Below are 15,086 nucleotides of genomic sequence, written 5' to 3'. Positions count from 1 at the left end.
AGGGACTTTGCTGGAGAGAACCTCGGCTAGACATATATAATATGGTTGTTGCCTGTTTTGTTGAGATTTTCAAGCTAATTCCTTTTCTTCATTTGCTCTGTTACAGTTACTGTAAATAACAATACCCAATATGACCCCAGGACTGATGGCATATCTAATAGAGCAGAGGTTCTTACAGACCATGTCCCACATACCTCTACCAGGGGTGGGAATCACAGGGTAACGCGGCATACCGTATGATACGATATGATTCAATGCGCGATACGATATGACATGCAATACGACACGACATGCGATATGATACAATACAATACGCAATATTGTGAGACACGCTACAATACGCAATATGGTACGGTACGATGCGCGATACGGTACGGTATGATACATGATACGATACGCGGTATGGTACGGTAAGATACGCGATACGGTACGGTATGATACATGATACAATACGCAATATGGTACGGTACGATACGATACAAGATACAATGCCCGATATGATACACGGTACGATACGATACGCGGTATGGTACGGTATGATTCATGATACGATTCGCTATATGGTACGGTACGATACGATACCCGACACGATACGTGATATGGTACGGTGCGATACGATATCCGATACGATACGTGATATGGTACGGTACGATACGATACAAGATACAATGCCCGATATGATACACGGTACGATACGATACACGATACGATACGCGATATGGTACGGTGCGATACGATACCCGATACGATACGTGATATGGTACGGTGCGATACGATACCCGATACGATACGTGATATGGTACGGTACGATACGATACAAGATACAATGCCCGATATGATACACGGTACGATACGATACACGATACGATACGGGATATGGTACGGTATGATACATGATACGATACGCGGTATGGTACGGTACGATGTGATATTGTACGGTACGATGCGATACACGGTATGGTACGATATGATACCCGATACGATACCCGATACGATACGTGATATGGTATGGTACAATACATGGTATGGTACGGTACGATGCACAATGTGATACACAATATGGTACGGTACGAAACGATACCCGATACGATACGCGGTATTGGTACGGTATGATACATGATACGATACGTGGTATGGTACGCGATATGGTACGTACGGTACGGTACAATATGCAATTTAATGCGCAATATGGTACGGTACGATACGCGATACGATACGTGATATGTAATGATACACGATATGGTACGGTACGATGCGTGTTACGAAATGCGTTACCATACGATTCGCAATATGGTACGGTACAATACACTAGCCGGGGCCCACAATAACAGTTACATAATGATACAGCGATTCTGCGATAATTGATAAGTCACAAGACAGTCATGAATGTATGAACAATGTACTGCAATTTGGTGTCAGTTTCAATGAATGAAACGTGTTTTTAGTCTGTAAACTAAATTTACAGAACTGAAGAAAAATTGTAAAAACAAATCAGGCCTTAGCTTTGAAAGTGGCCGCTGCATCTCTTAACTTCTTCTCACCGCTGTCCGACATTTTCCCACTGTCGTTTTCTTCTTCTTTTATCTCACTGTCAACGTCTTCATCTGCCATTCGTTTCCGTGACCCTCATTCGTGTCATAAGTGCCCCCGTGAGGAGTCAGGAAGTAGTGACACACTGAGACTTTGTTTAGAGCACCGTATATTTGTAAATTAAAATATCGACATCGCTAATTGTACTGCACGAGTCAGGACGACTATATATTGCCGTAACGATATTTTGTCCCATCCCTAACCTCTACCTGTCATAGATACCCACGAGGATGAAAGAGCTACCATGCTAACCAAAATAACAACAACAGCCATTTTGAATTTCTTGACTTTGAATCGAACCTACGTTAAGTCACTGATTCTTGCTGCGTCCCGTGTCATGTTGTTAGCACCCGATGCTAAGCACAGCCACATTTATAATTATTCTTGTTTATTTGAGTTTAATTTTTACATCATTTAAATGTGACATGGACACATCGTGTCTGTTCTCTGTGATGAACTGAGATCAGATGACAGTATGTTGTTTCCCTGTGTTACAGAAACATCCCCACACATCACCTGGCCCCCCCCCGCCCTGCGTCTGCTGTTCTGTTTGTTCTCTTGTTTTGTTTTGTCTGCTGCACATGTCTTTACCGTGCATCTTTAGCCCGCTGCTCTCTGACCCGGCATGATCTAATTGCAGTTTGTCTGTGTCTCCCCCCTGCGTGCCCCCCTCCATCCTCACCCCCGCCTCCTCACCCCTCCATCCAGTCCAGACCATAAATGAGCTCCACAGTGTTGTCTGATTATAGCTCGGTTAAATTAGATGAGATAAGTTAGCCCCGCGTCTCCTGCACAGCCTTGCTTGAGAGCTGACAAGCCCAATACATCTGCTGTGGCCATGGTAATTGAGATGGGGAGGGGAGGAGGGGGGTAGGATGTGAGGGAGTGATGTGTGTGTGTGTGTGTGTGTGTGTGTGTAGAGGCGTGTGAATGGGAGTAGAGGAGGAGGGGGGGGGGGCTCCCTCTGTCTCTTGTTCCTCAGTACCTGTCATTGATGAGGAGCCAAGGAGAAGCTTCAGCTTGAAGCTGTCATCGGCCCTCTGAATGTGTCTGCCTCACTCTATCATCCCTCCCTCCTCATCCTCTCTCTCCCTCTCTCTCCCTGTGTGTGTGTGTGTGATGTGGATGCAGAGTGTGTGAGTCGTGAGCCAGCCAGCTAAGCGTGTGTGCACCGTAGGAATCCGTGCGACCAGGCTCTCGAGGCGTTCAAATCGGAGACGCCGGCAGAGCGACTGGGGTGCTCGCCCGCCACCCTGACACCACCGAGACCGACGCTCCCTCTCCCGGACTGACAGGCCAATCGCAGGCCACCGCTCGCCCTCCCTTCCCACAGCACGCTCTCTCTCTTTCTCTCTCACACTCACTCCTCCTCCTCTTCTTTCTCTCTCACTCCGGTTCTCATTCCTTTGCGCTCAATCCGTGCATCCCCTCCTCCTCCTCCTCCTCCTCCTCCTCCACATCCTCCTCCTCCTCCTCCTCCTCACACCTTTTGGTCCGAAGAGGAAGAGGAAGCCCAGCCCAGCGAGAGACGCTGAGAGGATGAAACTCTGACACGCCGACAGACCACAGGGAAACAAGAGCACAACTGTGAGTACAGCAGTCCTTTCACCTCTCACTCAGGCTTAACGCTGTCACACACACCTCCACTCTCACACACACACACGCACGTGTCCGGCACATTTACTTCAAACACTTGACTCCATATCCAGAAGTCAGCCTCCATCCTCTGCTCGAGTGTCTCTGTGTTTCTCCGGCAGTCAGAGAAGTGCAGCGACGTGTCTTTGTAACATGTGTTTCTTCATGTCGCCTCTTTGCATCGAGCTTCGTCTGGTCGTTCTTCCGTGTGCTGCTCAGGATGCAAACCAAAACAATCCAGCACAAGTGTGTTTCACACTTTACAATGTGTGTGTGACATTTCTGCACGCTTTAATGGATTCACTTTTATGCTCTCTGCAAAAAGTCAACAGCACATTTTTCTTTGTTTGGGCTCAGATGAAAAATCACCCCGGCAATATGCAAGGTCAACTGAATAATGTTTCACACGCTGCGCCTCATGTTGTGAGCTCCTTTTGTTTGTGCCGTTGCTGCTGTTTTTATTGGCAATATAGGCACGCTGGATCACCACATGAGGAAAGCATCCCTGTTCTTATCTCCCATCTTAAACGTATAAGCTGCTATAAGCCAATAGATGCCCGCGGGGTGAAAAAAGGGGGCGTACTTTCTTCTCAACAGCACAAGAATCCCAAGCAATCCCCACTGCTTATTGTTTAGCGCTCAGCCAGGGGGAGGTCTGCATGCACGCCGCGGCTGATCTGCACCGTTTGCGCCACACTATTTTTGATTATGTTCCCGGTTCATCTCTGGCCGAGGCGATTTCCTATTTCCTTCTCCCATTTCGAGAGCGGGGAGTATAATATGATAGCGGGGAAGTGCAGACAGTGGATCCGTACAGAGGACACAGATTGCATTTCCCCTGGAGAATGCTCCGGCTGTATTAAAGGCACTGGAGGGCTGCTCGGCACTTGTCATCACCGCTAGTAATGCCGGTGAGGGGGGGGGGAGTAGACGTGGTGTTTACGGCCACTCTCTCATTTAAAGAGCTCCCATTGGCCCCTAATGCCACAGCTGCATCACACCGGCCGGTTGCAATCCAGGTTATATTACATCTGCGAGGCCCAGGATATTGCGTGGCGCCTCGCTTTGCTGTGACAATCTGATGAGCAAATGTAGAAAATGAAAAGATATATATGTTAAACATCCAGCCGTATATTGGATTTGTTGTTGCACTATAAACTCCAGGAGTGAGAAGTACAGTATTTGCATTTTAATGATTTGATTTAACATGCACTGCGGCGCCTGTTTACGCTCCAAATTGAATTCATATTACTCCTCGTTTCTTCTGCAGCTCTACTTGTTGTCATTTTATAACATTTCTTTGTAGTTAATTTATAATGGTAATGATTTTCTGACATGTTTAGCTGCTATAGGTGATATTTCTTTTGTTCCCCACGTTGCTGAATCCAAATGAGGGATTGATTTTGACTGTTTGAAATGAGAAGTGACACATCAATGGCTCTCGAGGCCCAACGAGCCTCTGGTCGCCCGTGTGTCAGCAGAAGTGAATGAAAAAGCCTGAGACTCACTTCCTCCTCTGTCTGGCCTTGGCAAATTTACAGAACCCTTGTGGTTTAACACACACAGACACACACACACACACACACACACACACACACAACGTTAAATCAAGGTAAACAAGACAATTATCTATCCTGCTCTCCTCTGTAGTTGCCCCCCTTTTTTCCCAGGCGAGGATTATTGGAAAAGACTGATTAGAGTTGGAGTTAAAAGGCAAACTGATTCAGTGTCCTACATACCTGCACGGCCCATGCATCACCTGTAACTACCATCAAAGCTCCGGTATTCTTTGCGCAGGAAGATTACAAAAGCTACATCACAGAAAGTAATTTAAACTCTCTCCATTAATGCGGCTTTCATTTCGGACTCGCCCGCGGCTTTCACTGAAAACTCCTCTTATTTAAAAGGGAAAGTCTGCCTGCGTCTGACTTGGTCACATTCATCTGCTCCATGTTGCGCGTTTCATTGTTGAGAAATGTATTAAAGGGAAGTTAAAAGCCTGCCATGCAAGGAAACATATACCTTTAACCCCCGAGGTGCCGGCGTTCTCTGCCGTTATTAAAGCGCCTTACGATAAGTTACCGCCGTCACGTATTTATGACTATCTGCTCGTGTATCTGCGCTTATTGATTACATGGTTGGTATCCAGTCCCGATCATCAATAGAGATCCTTACAAGGCGAGGGCCAGATAGTCTTTCCACTCTCCCTGAAGGCTCAATTACACAGCGAGCACGAGGAAGTGCGGGGGGGAAGCTTCTGACAAGGTCAAATTATATATGTCAGCCTCAAATCATGCGGCGGCGCTTTTCGGCCACATCTGAATGTATGAAGAAAGACCAACAGTCAATAAATGTTGTATGCTCGAGCTCCTGAAATATTCAGATACTTTGCTGATTAAATGATGTGGACTGGAAGAGGCGTTTGAGGCCCCTCTGGGTGTTTCCACTCCACCTGACTTTGGGCTGTTGGATGAAGTAATTGCACATCTTGAATAAATGAGTGAAGGAATTCACTAATTTGCCGACTTGTTACCATTTAAACGATTTTGATTACAATTGCAAAGCCCATCATACGTGTTCCAGCCTTGACTCCGGCGCAGCGCTGCGAGAACAGTTGTAATTGGTGCTCTGCCGGGCTGTTCGCTCTCTCTCGTGCTCTTAGACAATGAAAAACACGGTCTATTCACAAACTCATGAATATCACAATTCAGCGATGAAGGACTTGTGTAGAAAATACTGAGAGAAGTTCTTCCGTCTCTTGGTCGAGAGCCAAAAAGCAGAATTGATTTGTTGGGTGAGCTTTGGAAGGATGGCGTCTCCTGAAAGAACCTTTGTGAGGAAGATGGTAATTGTAGGCCGAAGTGCTGCAGGAGGATTAGCCTACGACTGCAGGTCATTTCACCTGACAGCAGCCTGGACACTGGAACATGTTGTAAGGGTCAACGCTGCTTCTGATTTACCTGTTGTGTTTCTATTCATGCAGGTAGCTTTGTTTCATCTGTCTGATATCTGTCAGCAGCACAAAAACATGGAGGGCAATGGAGTATTGTTGGAGTCCCGGATATTATATATGGCTAAAGTAATATTCCATCCATCCATCCATTATCTATCTACGTTTATCCTGTTCAGGGTCGCGGGGGGGCTGGAGCCTATCCCAGCTGTCATTGGGCGAGAGGCGGGGTTACACCCTGAACTGATCACCAATCACAGGCTCTAAAGCAAAATCATCAGTGCAAATAATTATTAGTCAGACAATTCCCTAATCATTTTTTATGATAGATAAATGTATCATATGGATTTTGAAATGTTAGCAAACATAAGACATGTTTTAAAAATTATCCAAAACCTGAAGTCTACTTCCATACAAGACCGAGAAGCCTAAAAACAGGTTGTTCCAATATTAGAATATTCATTAATTTATAAATAATGGAAAAGTTAATGCGACTATTATCTTGTCTTAAAAATATGTTTTCTATTGTTTTTATCGGCGCCTGGTTGTAAGCAGTGCTGCCGCCAGGCGGCGGCTGTAGCGCATCTGAACCGCCATTAAATAACAAGAGAAGAAGAAAGCAATAGTGCCGCGTGCCGGTAAAGTGCCGTCAAAGAGTCGTGTGTGGAGCTCCGTCATGAGGTCACTTTTAAACTTTGCCAGGTAACAGTTGCTCATCATCTCCGCTCTGTCACATCAGAGCAGAACATAACCAGCAGTCAGTCTCTCTCTTTCTCCTCGTGTCTGCGTGTCGTATATTTACTACAAACACGTAGCTTTTAAAATAGTTACAGATTATTAATACAGATAAATCTAGTTTTGTTTGTGGTGCTAAAACATTGAGAAATAACAGGAAGGTGCTCGACAGTGTCCTAATGAAGTATATATGATAATAGCCGGAGCGAAGCTAACACAAACCTGACGCTGTGCAGGTTTTAAGGAACATACAGGAAATGACATCACAGTAAGCAGAAATAAGAAAGTATTTGCAAATAAAAATTACTTTGCATTATGTTCATAAAAATATTTCCAAGTCTATAAATAATTTGCAAACCTGAAATGACTGCTGATGTTTTATTTTACAGTTAAAATAGCTGGATTGGATCATTAAATGTGTTATTATAGTTTAGTGACATATTGACCTTTGAGCTCAGGTCGTACAGGTTTTAGGGACATGAAGCCTTATACTCCATACCAATGCAGAACTGGTGGTCCGTTTCTATTGCAAAGTTCAAAGGTTAAATGGACTCAGGTGTGATGAAGTCGCAGGTAATGTCCCCTTAATGATGCAGACTAAACAGGACTGTTGAGTTTGAGCTGTAACTGTCCTTGCAGGGCGGAGGCGGTGCGTCAGATCTCTCCGAGCCCGGGAAAGTAAACCCAAACTGTTTACATGATCCGTTATCACTCGGGGTGAGAGAAACACTGTGTTTGTGAATTACCTTGTTAAAGTTGTCCTGTACCTAAATTGTGCCGCGCAAGTGTTTATTCAGTCCGTTTTATTAGAAAGTTTATAGCAGCCCTGGGTGGGCTTCAGCCGCTCAGTCGCTATTTAATCAGCCTCTACCCCCAGCGTTAACCTTCATTACCTCTCTGTGTCATTCTCTGCAGGGTCATGCAAAGTATCATCAAATATTTATGATATTAATAACTGCCTTTAGGAAGGAAAAAAGGAACATAAATAAATCTGCCTGGCAAAGCACACGATTAAGAAGTCCATTCCATTTAATAAATGGGGTGAAGGGGAAATAAAAGGGCAGTCCTGGAGCAGAGGGAGGGCGAGACGTTACAAAACAGCCACTCAAAGATGGAGATGCTACGAATTAGCAGCAGCAGACGTCCTTTGTGCTGCAGCGGGGCATTTCTCGTGTAAATTTGTGCATTATCTGCTGTGCAATTGTTCTTCTGAGAGCTTATGCGAGCCTGAGAGGAATCGTTGTTGTGGATGGCTTGAGCATCCACGCTCCCCTGGGGGGGCCTCCTACATCGACAGACTCCAAATAGACAAACATGCAGACACCCACACACATGCGCGCACATATGTACACAGAGCTGTTTAGCATGGGAGCCGATTGAGGCAGCGCCCAACATTAATTATCTGTTTTTCAGCCGAGGTCTGGTGACAGTGATTAGAGCGAGGGGTTTTTTGGAGAGTGCTGCACACGCGGTCTAATGAGGAAAACTGGCCTCTCTATAGAGCTCTCCAGGCACACTTGATCTGCTCCGTGGCTCTGCAAGTGTATTTGTGTGTGCGCATGTGTGTGTGTGCACAAGTGTGTGGGTGTGACTGTTGCTCCTCCAGGCTCGCTGCTCGCAGAGACACACTGTGCATGTGAGCGTTCGGAGCTGATGTAAGAGTCCAGACACTCCCAAAGCAGAAAAAGGTCTTTTACATAATTGCCGTTTAATTGTGTCGTATTGTGTCGATTAATGTTCGGTTTGCTGGTCGAGGCTAAAAGCTTGAGCTGCTTAAAAAATAATGTGATTCTGCGAGCAGACCACATGACAGCATGGACCCGTCTGCATCCCATGGAGTCTGTTTTGGAAAAAGAAGCAAGCTGCTTTGCTTGTGAGAGAATTATAAATGGCTGTGTCCAAACTTTGGCAGCACTGAGCCAAAAATACTCTGCACAGTAGTGTCGGAGCAGCAGTGCATCTTGTGCTCGTCTCAAAACAAAGGCAGGGTTTTTCTACAGGCTGACTTGAATCAGGTTTTAAAATTCAGAGTCAAATGCTCACAAGGTTCAGCGTACTTTGACCTAAATATGCTCCGATACGCTGCAGGGTTTCACATGTAAAACATTGTTTTATGTGAACATGACAGAGTCAAACTGAACCGAGCGCCGAGACATTTTCAGCAGCAGGAGCGGCAGATTGCATGGCTGGAAATAGTAGTTTTCCTTCACCAGAAGCACTGGTCCAGCTCATCGGCTCTCCAGTGTTGTAGACTAAATCACATTTGTGAAAATGCCAATGTTGGTGTGCACCTGACTGATAGATTTCTGGTTGGCTTTAGGCGAGGACCTACACGTCATTTTCCACACCATTTTGTCCCAAAGTCGATTACTTTGCCTCGGCAGCGATGGCCGCCTCTGAATTGAACCACACATTTAGCAGTGGAGCTGCCAATAAAAGTCAGAGAGCCCGGGCTTCCATCAGCGTAATGATATTTCAGCCTCAGTATTAGTTCAGCACTGTTCTCCACCGCCGTTTCTGCTCAATTAAAGATGGTCCATATTTAAATATGTAGGAAATCACAGAACGCCGGCCGGGCCCGTGTGCACTCAGATATGCTGCCCAATGGTTAAATGATGAAGTTTGAAATGGACTTTTTTTATAAAGCGGCTCCACACCTTTCGAGTTTGAATAAGGGGAACTGTTCATTTGTAGCTGTGAGAATTTCCTTTAACGTTATTGATGTAGATTAACTTTTAAAAAGGTAAGTAAGTGAAATGTGAAATAATTCATCAAGAGGCAGCCATGTAGGAAATGTGATTTTCACTGGCAGAAAAAGCTCGTAGACCATTACCCCAAACAGAGGGAGTAGATTAAGGGCGGGTCTGTCTCTCGCTCTCTCTCTCTCGCTCGCTCGTCGGGCCTTACAGTATGAATAGCACATTTCCAACTAAATTGCCAGGCAGAGCGGAGGAAATAAATTTCAGCTAGTGTCAGCCCTGTGCGCTCGTGGTTTGGAACTTCCGTTGTCTTCCCCCGTCCCCGACCACTTCGGCTTTATTTAGCGGGAGCTGTCATTTCCCATAAATCCCTAGGAGGAGGCGTCCGTCAGAGCTGCCAGCTCCCCTGTGTGGAGCACCTGTAACAGGGGAGCGAAGTGACAGTTGTGCCGGGACGGTCCCGTCAAACGCGCAGACACACACACAGAGGATTGTTGCTCTGAGACCTTTGTAGGTTTCCAAACAGAGAAGCAGCTGAAGAATCGATTTATCATGAGAGGAGATGATTTGAATATTTTTACCTGTTTTCTTAAAGCACAATTTAAATAAATATTAGACTGTTCTCACGAGCCTCAGTCAGTGTTTTCTATTTGTGTCTGAGCCTGTCAGGCGCGACACCTGAATAAATGACCGCCGTGTAAGAACGTACAGTGCTCACAAGGACATGTTATCTGTCATTTGTCATTTGCGGCAGACTAATTGTTTTATTATATTTATGAATGCCGCTTTAAAATGCTCGCGAGGTTGGAAAGAGAGAAGTCTCCTTCCTCCTTTTTTATCAGATTCAGCTGTCAGCACACATGCTCCATCATCTGCGCTCCAGGAAATTAGAAAGGAGAAACGTTTGACAGCACAATTTCACAAAACACCGCCACGCCATCATTTCATTTTCTCTCAACCCTTTTTTTTCCTCCATTTATTTATTTCATTGTCTTTTGAAAAACAAACAGAGCGATAACAGCGGCTCCTTTCAGGTAATTTATCCTCGTTGCCGTGTTACTCCTCGCACGGCTTTAACCTCGGCTGATTAGAGAGAGCACAGGTGGGATGTTGGCCAATCAAAAGAGGAGGGTCATATCGTGTAGGGGATGACAAACGTGAATAAAAGGCGGTTTGATGAGTTATTGGAGGTGTTGCTTGGTCCGGTTCTGTCCTTGGCCTGCTGCTAGTGACCAAGACAGCAGGAAGTCACCAGTGCACGTGCAGCCACGGCGGTTATACATCACCAATATCAGTAGCTGACGGCTGCTTATCTCACAGGTATCGATTGGAGGACTTTGCAGGGGGGACCAAAGCACCGCGGCCAATCAATGGGGGCATTTCATTCTCCTTGAACGTCTGCTTTTTGATCCCACCACCGATTGGCCGGGCTAACTCCGATACTGACGGGATTTTTTCTCCTCTGTGTTATGAAAAGCAGTGGGAGGAGAGTGATGAACACTTTGGTGTTGGCAGCCTGCTGAGCTTCTCGCGGATGTGCACGGCATATGTGCGAGGATCCTGTTGTGTTTCCCCCCTCGCTGCCAAGAACCACAGATCTCGCTCAGAGGTTTGATTTAAATTTGCACTCTAATTTGGGTACACATAATTCCATCACAGAGATACGGAGACCGAAAAAGCTTCCGCTCTCACAGAGTTCCCCTGGATTACCTCCACAGTCTCTGCAGCCGACGAACATGTGTAATGTGTGCAGACGCTGGGAGAGATCTTTGTGTTCCACACGGTTGTTGGAGATTTCACAGATTTAACCAGCTTTGCTCTCCACAGCTGACTTTTGAAGCCATTAAAGCCAATTGTAAACAGAATCTGTCTATTTTCAGCAAATTGACATCTGCAAGTAAGTTTTTACGCGGTTACAAGGGACGCAGTCTGTTCCAGGAGGCTGGTTCCAAACCTCATGGTTGGGAGCGCCCGAGGAGTCACAGGATAAGTCTGAGGATTTGGAGGATGATTATCAAGATGGTGAAGAAGCTCCACAAAATGCAGCTCATTATCGCTGACTGTATGGTCTGGAAAAAAGGGAAGTTTGGGTTCATTATTATTACTTTTTTAGCATTTACATGAGAGACAGGAGAGCGGATAGTTTCAGAAACAGGAAGAGAGATTGGGGACGACATGCAACGAAGGGCCCGAGGGTCGGAGTCGAACCTGGGGCCACCGCATCGAGGACTGTAGCCTCTGAACACGGGACGATTTAACCACTGAGCTAATCTGGTGCCCCAGTGTTGACTAGTTTCACACGGGTCTTAAACTCTGGTCTGTAGGGTGAAAGTTTCTGTCTGACTCATCCCCGACCACCCCGACAGACATTGTTGCTCTTTGTACTACGTCACCTGACTACAGCCGCTGGAGGTCTCTGCCTACTAATGACCCCAATGGACAGAACTTATCTGTTACTTAAATGTCCTCTGTCCCCTTGAGAGGAAACCTTATGGAGAGAACATTTCATGTAGCCAAGTGGGAGCTGTTGTCCAACAGAAACACGGCAGCACACATGAAATACTACCTTGTCCATTCAGTCGCCGTCTTTACGGCACTACTTTGACTCGTCTGTTTTGGATGAGCGTGTGAAGCAGGTGAAATATGTGGACGTTTTATTTAGAAGTTAAAATATTGATCGTGAGATCAGGGGATAAAAGGTTGATGGAGTTTTTGTCAGTCTGGCTTTGGCATGACTCATCATCATGTTTGTAATGAGGATGACTTACAGTCTTAAAAATGTGCTAATTAATCCTCTGACATTTACGGGACAGTAAATCTCAGACGGAGGACACTATCGTGTTTGTCCTCTTCTCTGTTTGTGCAAATAACCCAGCAGCCAAGGTTGTTTCAGTTTGAGAAGTTCGGATGAGTATGTTCAACATATTCTCATACAGCTTATATCTTCCTGTCCTGGTTTGTTTCATGGTACCTATTAGCATCTGTTTTAAGGGTTGTTTTCCCTTCTCCTAAAAGTTCAGCCTTTACCACTAAATATGACTCCGTGCAGACTATATCGGCCTTTCTATGTCCATTCGTACATGCTGGACGTGGGTTTATATTCGAATGTCTGGGCACGACATTTTGTAGGTATCACGACAAATATTTCACTTGGTCGTCCTCTGTTCATCTGGCCCGCTCGCCAGTGCTTTCTGCCCCTGCATCTCACTTAAGAGCGTCCACGTATGTTAACGTGGTTGATGCCCATGTGTCGGCTCGCACAGCACCGGCTCGCTCGCTGGGAGCTTCATCTCCTCCAAACAGAAACACAATCTGCAAATGTAAGGCTTCTGCTTCCTGTCATGCTCAGTAGGTCTGTCAGTGCTAGCTAAAGTAGCCAATGCTACATGATGTATTGATGATAAAGGCATCCATTGGCTCCATTATGTAAACCTTCAAGGATCAACACATCATAATTGTTGTCTGTAAGGGGCTTCCAGTCTCTGCCGTCTGATATGCTGTCGTTCACTCTCCGTACTTCGTGTTGTGTCTCATATTGAATTCATAAGCCAGTCATGCAGGAGAACGGAGCGCCTCTCTGTGATTCATTCTCAGATGGAAAACGAACAAAGATGGTTATGCCACTCTATTTGTGGTTGTGCTGGATCCGGAGAGATGGCTGTTTGCATAATACGTTTCTTATAGGTCTCCTTAACCTTTGCGGAAGGCTTATTGACTCTCACTAACCTTGCAGGGAGCTGCTGGAGGACAGGAGATGATGAGCGTGCTCAGTGTATGGAAAAAGGCCTATGTGGAGGTTTTTCCGCCCCCACCTGCCCTTGCCGAACGAAACCTCTACCAACGCTTTGCTCGACCTTTGCCTTCTGATCCCTGTTACCATGGTGAAGCTCACAATGCTGAGAATCCAGGCACAGCAGACGTATGAAACAGTAACTCAGTGTGCCTTTGATGTACTTCCTGCAGGTACTGCATAAAAATAACGCTGGCTAAGACAGAGGTAAAATAAGGTGAGGACACGAAGATAATCTCAGCACATTGATCATGTTGAGTAAATTATAAGTCAGATTTTCACGGGCCCCTCCTCGACACAACTTTCAGTATCCTCCTCCTCTGACCAGCAGGGGCTCCTTCGCCCCCCCGAGGCCCTCAGCTGTGAAACTGCACCGTCTATTTTAAACTGTCCAGTTAGTATTACTCTCCTGACTGAATGTAGACAAACACTACTTATCCCAACACCCCTGACTCTGAACTGTATCCTAGCAACATTTTTGGCAGGAAAACACCAATTCAAACATGATGGCCGACCTCCGCGCTTCCTCTCTTGGACCGATTTCAACAATTCTCCAAGCAAGTACTCGACCTGTAGTATTTCTTTTTCCTGCTTCATTCTAACCAACAGAAAAGTTTTCAGAGTGATTTTATAAAAAGTACAATACACAAGATTTGAGTCATGAGTAAATTCATCAATTGTTCCATTTATGGCAATATACCGTGTAAAGAGATTGTAAGGTAAGAGAGTTAACCCTGTGTAAGGGTATTTACTGTAACCCTAACCAATTAAGGTCATGGTAGACGAGCAGCCCTCATGCTCTTCAAGGAAAAGATATTAGTTTTGTCAAAGAGTCTGGTGGCTTTGAACAAAGCCTTCTAACAGCTGATTATGATTCCAAAACAAGCATCTCCCTCTGTAACAAAAAGGTATATCTCTCTGTAGGGATGCTTTCTGTAATGTTCACCCTGTTCAGGCACAGTTGCAGCCTGTTTTCCAGCAACCTACTGGAGGAAACGGAAACCTTTTTGACCCCAGAATGAGTGAACATAGAGCCCAGATTAAATTAAAACCTTTAATGGAACCAATGGGACCCACAACCTCGAAGGCGGTGCCTGTACTCATAAATTGTGTCCCAATCCAGGGGCTGCAGCCTTCGAAGGCCGATTGCGTCACAGAAGCGCGTCGAAGGCCGTCCCAATTCGGCGGCTTCTTCAGATGCGGCCGACAAATGCGTCCTCCGTTTCCCCGGGCGCAAAGGATGCACCCGATGGATCCTTCGCGGCCCACCGTATCCCAAAATGCATTGCGCGCCAATTCAACTAAATGGCAGACTTTAACGCGGCCGAGGAATAAACGTCTCAACTCAATTGAATAGCAAGTGTTACACATGTTTAAGAAAACGAAAGGGCCCTTGAAACAAATTATCTTTAAAATAATATGCTAACTTACCCGACGTTAGTTATGCTAGTTAGTTAGCCCGCTAGCTACCTGCTGCTAGGCGGCAGGAGCGGCGTTTGGTGACGCAAGGGCAGACCAGACCGTCTCATTTCAGTTTGGCTTTAACGTCTGTGCAGGCTATGAATGGAGCATGCTCCGTGGACCGCCTCCTTCGAAAGCTGTGAATGAAGCGCTTCTAAACGTAACTTATATCAGCCTGCAGCAGAACTCTGAACACAGAAGGAGAGAAACAAGAATATGTTTTCTT

The 15,086-nt window shown here is 45.8% G+C and overlaps 1 protein-coding gene across 4 annotated transcripts in view; it reads left to right on the top strand.

Annotated features, from left to right (window-relative positions):
• Positions 1-2,995: 2,995 nt before the first annotated feature.
• Positions 2,996-15,086, top strand: part of LOC138604300 (RNA binding protein fox-1 homolog 3-like) — a 420,599-nt gene continuing 408,508 nt past the window's right edge. For all 4 annotated transcript variants that reach the window (XM_069676201.1, XM_069676202.1, XM_069676203.1 and 1 more), the window contains exon 1: positions 2,996-3,177. The gene's annotated coding sequence lies outside the window, so the exon portion shown is untranslated. The remainder of the gene's footprint in view (positions 3,178-15,086) is intronic.

This window comes from Semicossyphus pulcher, unplaced genomic scaffold (genome assembly GCF_022749685.1).
Source record: "Semicossyphus pulcher isolate SPU_LCO1_2020_fin unplaced genomic scaffold, fSemPul1.0.p SCAF_25, whole genome shotgun sequence".
Taxonomy (NCBI): domain Eukaryota; kingdom Metazoa; phylum Chordata; class Actinopteri; order Labriformes; family Labridae; genus Semicossyphus; species Semicossyphus pulcher.
The sequence above is the reverse complement of the archived record's forward strand: the minus strand, read 5'-3'. Positions and strand labels throughout refer to the sequence as shown.